The 4,635-nt window shown below is 33.1% G+C and overlaps 1 long non-coding RNA gene across 1 annotated transcript; it reads right to left on the bottom strand.

The window, feature by feature from the left end:
• On the bottom strand, window positions 25-3,420 carry LOC110267507. The gene is made up of 2 exons (XR_002355228.1): window positions 2,960-3,420; window positions 25-2,772 (listed from the first exon to the last, which is right to left on the bottom strand). It is a non-coding gene; the product is annotated as an uncharacterized LOC110267507 (long non-coding RNA).

The following is a 4,635-nucleotide window of genomic DNA, read 5'->3' as shown; positions in this document are numbered from 1 at the left end:
AAAAAAAAAAAGAAAAATACTAAAACATCAAGGACGAGGGAAAATAAACCCAAAAGTAACTATCCGAAACAAATCTTTCATTCGTTCTGTCTGTATCTCAAGGTTTTAGAAAATTTAGGGTGAGAACAAACCACATATTCTCAATACAGAACGCAAATGCCACAAAAAGAAATAATAAATACAAATAGTTAACTCGTATTCCAAAAACAATTTTCTTTATCAAACCTAAAAATTTCTTAAATCTTAACACAGTTTTACGTTCCTAATCAGTTCTCAGTCACACTAACCATTCCTCAAACATATAAATCAATTCTCAATTACCTCAATACATTCATGACCAACAACACAAGTAAGACACCCAAATCAATACACAAATAGGTCGCAATGAGACAAACAGCACAATCACAAAAAATAAAATAAACAAACACAATCCAATGCAATATGATGCATGCCTGTCTCTAGTGTAAACCATGAGCTCATGCAACGGTTGTTTATTCGCATCCCGACTTACCTGAGGTTATGCTCGGATATAGTTTCTCAACTCAATCAGTAATGCAACTCAAAGGTATGCGCTCGAAAGAGAAACAACTTTTTCGGTAGACATTCCTACCCCATACGTTTCTCCTTCTCACCAGATAATCTGCTCTGGTTCCGTCGGAGCGAACCTCACTCCATCACACCAGATAGTCCATTCTGGGTCCATTGGGGCTATCAATAATTCATCCCTACCCAACACGTTTTTCCTTCTCAGATAATTCGCTTTGGTTTCGTCAGAGCAACCTCACCCCTTCGACCTCACCCCTTCTCACCAAACAATTCGCTCTGGGTCCATCGATGCTACCACTAATCAAATCTGGTCCTGCCTAGAATATTTACTGCCAACTCTGGTCCTCACCAAAATATTCATACTTGGCCAGTACATCCATCCTGACCAAGGGCTCTTCTCCTAACCAATACATTTTTCCTGGCTGGGGATCTCTGCCTAGCCAATAAAATATGTCCTATATCATGTTTTATTAGTTCGGAGACTCTCCCTCACTGAGCACTTGTTTAGTGAGGTTTTAAACCAAGTTTTATCCTCATATTATATCATACGAAGAAGTTATGTAATTGTGAAGCATGTTCTGTTTTAATCGGTTTATTCATGAAAATTCAGTGAACTAGTCACCTTTCAAGTTATATAATTAATTACTCAAAATAGAAATGAATCACTTTGGACCTAATTATTCTAGACATCTCAATCTTTTGTTTGCCACCAGTTTTAAGTTAAAATTCAATCAGACTCAAAAGATATATGACTTGGAATTTGTTGTTTCAGAATACGAAAATAGGTTTTATGCAGAAAACGTCCAAACTTTCAAAAATCATAACTCCCAAGTTATAACTCAATTAATTCTGAAATTTTCAGGAAAGTAAGTTTAACATGTCAAAGTTTTATACAAAATTGATTTCACTCAAATTGGATGTCTAGAATAAAAGCATTAAATCGGGTAAGTTGACTAAAATTTTGTAACACTCTGTTCTGACACAACAACAGCAATATTATTTCCAACTTGAATAACTTTCTTTTTAGAGCTTGAATTGAGCTGAAAATTGGACAGGATATACTACACATACAAAGCTTCAATATTATTTTGGTTGTAACTCAAAATATTAAGGGAATCAAAAATTAAGTAGCTTGGAAGATGCTGTCCTCATCACTCAAAATTAACAATTTTAGCAGAGAAAAACAGATTTTGAAAAATCATATCTTCCATCCAATCTACTCGGTAAAAAATTCTGAAAATTTTAAGGGATGGTATATACTTCTTGAAGTTTATTAGAAAAATAATTTTATTTAAAAAGACCATCTAGATTGTTCCCAGAAATTCTTATAATTTGCTGTCAAGATTTTGCAGAATTTTTGCAGCAAGTGTATTGAAGCTATACTAAGTAAGTTTGGTTTCCTAAACTTCTAACTCCCATCAATTCTTCATTCTAACATATTTGTGGTTATTCCTACTTGTCTCATATATTATTACATCCCCAAGAGCATTAAATCATCATTCACCATCATGTACGCCCATGATACAAGAATTTTCAAACAACATAATCATCAATCATATATACAGTTCATCATCAACAATCATCATCAAACACAGCCACATGTATAGATACATAACTACCTAATCCTTACATTTACAAAAATACGGGCATAATCTCCTCTTGAAAATAGATTTAACCACCCTTAAGGGTTCTCCCAATCTCAATCTCAACTTATCCTAATTCAATTCAACATACAGCCCAGCATTATCCAATCAAATTTTCTCCATCAAATAATAATTCTCAATCAAACTTGCAAAAATATACACAAACATCAAGCAAGTCTAAATCCAACAACCAAATCAAAGAAATCCACATAACCGAGAATTCCAACAACCAATCATTTCCAAACAATCAGGAAACCAAACATAATCCACAACCATAATAACATGAAACCAGTCACCAATTACAGCCACAAATCAACCATTATCAATAATTAATTACACAAAATAATTATAATATATTTGCATTTATTTACTGAATCTCACAGGCATTTAAAAATTTAAAATCTTTAATTTAAAAATGCATCCCCTACCTAGATTAGTCGAACTCAGAAATTAAATGCAAAACCCTCTTTTTGTTCTGAAATCATTCCCGCAGCAGCAGCAGCAGCAACTTTCCACGGCAGTGATGATGATCGCAGCAAAACAAGGGATTCGAATTTGACGGAAATTAAATATGGAAATAGTTCTAGAAATTCAGGACAAGGCAGAGACTAAAATTGAATTAGAACAAGAACAAACAGACAATTAAATTGATGGCGGAATAGAACACGAAGCTGGAGCAGAATTAGGAGACATGCTGGATCAAAGTATTGACGCTGAACCTAAATTGGAACAAGGTAGCAGTGAGAGTTTCATAATAGAAATTGACTTACTGCAGCAGGGGAGATCAAACGAAGCACCAGCAGCTCTGGCGCTTAGAAGAACAGAAGCCAGAAGCCAAGACACTTGTTTTAGTGGTGGCAGCACCAACCCAATCAGCCTGGGCAGCAGAAACACGGTTCAATTCTTCGTGAGTCCCAACAACGTTGATGGTAGCAGCAGCAGTAGATGCGCCCATCGTCACGTTCTTCCCCTGCCTGCTCAGCTCCTTCCAGCGATGGCAACAACTCCAATTGGCGGCAGCAGCAACGCGGTCTCCCTCTTCTTCCCTTCTCCTCTCTTTTTCTTTGTCAGAGAGTGAATGAGTGATTGAGAGGGAGAGGGAGTGATTTTATGCATGAATGAGTAGCTGAGGGAAGATGAACGTGTCTGAGTGAAGTTGAGGGATGAGTGAGTCACAGTGATGATGAAGAAGAGAAGAACGCATGTATGTGTTGGAGAAGAGAGGATGATACACGTGTGAGTGATATGAGTGTGTCTAGGATTAGAAAAATATTTTTTTGGTGACTGGATTAGATAAAAACTTTTGAATTTTATAGCTATTTTTTACTAATTTTGATGAATGAAATTTCTCTGAATTTCTTGAAAAACTTAAGTATGAATTGGAGTATCAAAAAATCAAAGTATGAATTGGAGTATCAAAAAATCAAATTGACGTAAAGTGATTTTCTTTTTTTAATTTTTATCTTATCCTAAGTTTTATTTCGTATAATTTAGTATCAGATTTTAAATATTAAATTAATTCTTATTAAACTATATTTAATCTCTATTTGTGTGTTTGTTTTTCTTGAGTCAAAGATAAAAATGTTATCTTCATTTATTTTTTGTGTGTCTGTGTTTGTTTGTGTTCTTAAGTTAAAAACAAAATAAATTGCACTTTTGTTCTTTTAGTATCATATCTTCGTTCTTGTTCCAAAAAAAAAATGTTGCATTTTAGATTACGTTTGTTTATAAGTATGGAACAATAAGACAGAAATACAAAGACACAAAAACATGTTAAAAATATGAAATATAAATAGAGATATTGTGTCTAAAAATACTAAATTAGTGTGTTTTGTGTTCATTCTGACAAAAAAAATACAAAAATATTAATAAAAGACACAATTTATTTTTTATTTTTTTAATTATTTTATATTTTGGTTTTTTTTTTATTTTTTTTTTACACTTGTGATTTAACTCTTCTTTAATTGATCAAATTCTTTTATTTTTATTTAGTTTTTAAAGTGTAACAACTAAAAAATTTTTAGAGTTGTAAAAAGTAAGAGTGATAAATTTAATAGAGGATAAAAATTAATTTTAAAAGTAAATACAAGTGTCCATTTTTAAGTAAAATACATGAGAGAGTGATATCTTTTTTATAACATTTTTGCAGGTTCATTGCTATGGCGATCCATTTTAAATAATATTTTAGTTGATATGAGGATAATGCAAAAGGGTCACTCAACACTTAATTAATCGCTTGAATGAATTAGAGAAATGGAGGCAGGAGGTGACACAAACATTGTCCAAAAGTACTAAACCTAGCACTTTCAAGAATCGGTGTCATTTTCATGAACCTTCTGATGACGGCTCTAGTGGGGATACAACACCTTGACACAGAACACAAGATAGCAATATCAATTCCATCAAAATGCAAATATCATTAATGAAACAAAATTGATATGCTCGT

Source organism: Arachis ipaensis, chromosome B10, assembly GCF_000816755.2.
Source record: "Arachis ipaensis cultivar K30076 chromosome B10, Araip1.1, whole genome shotgun sequence".
NCBI lineage: Eukaryota > Viridiplantae > Streptophyta > Magnoliopsida > Fabales > Fabaceae > Arachis > Arachis ipaensis.
This window is presented reverse-complemented; position numbering and strand designations above follow the sequence as displayed.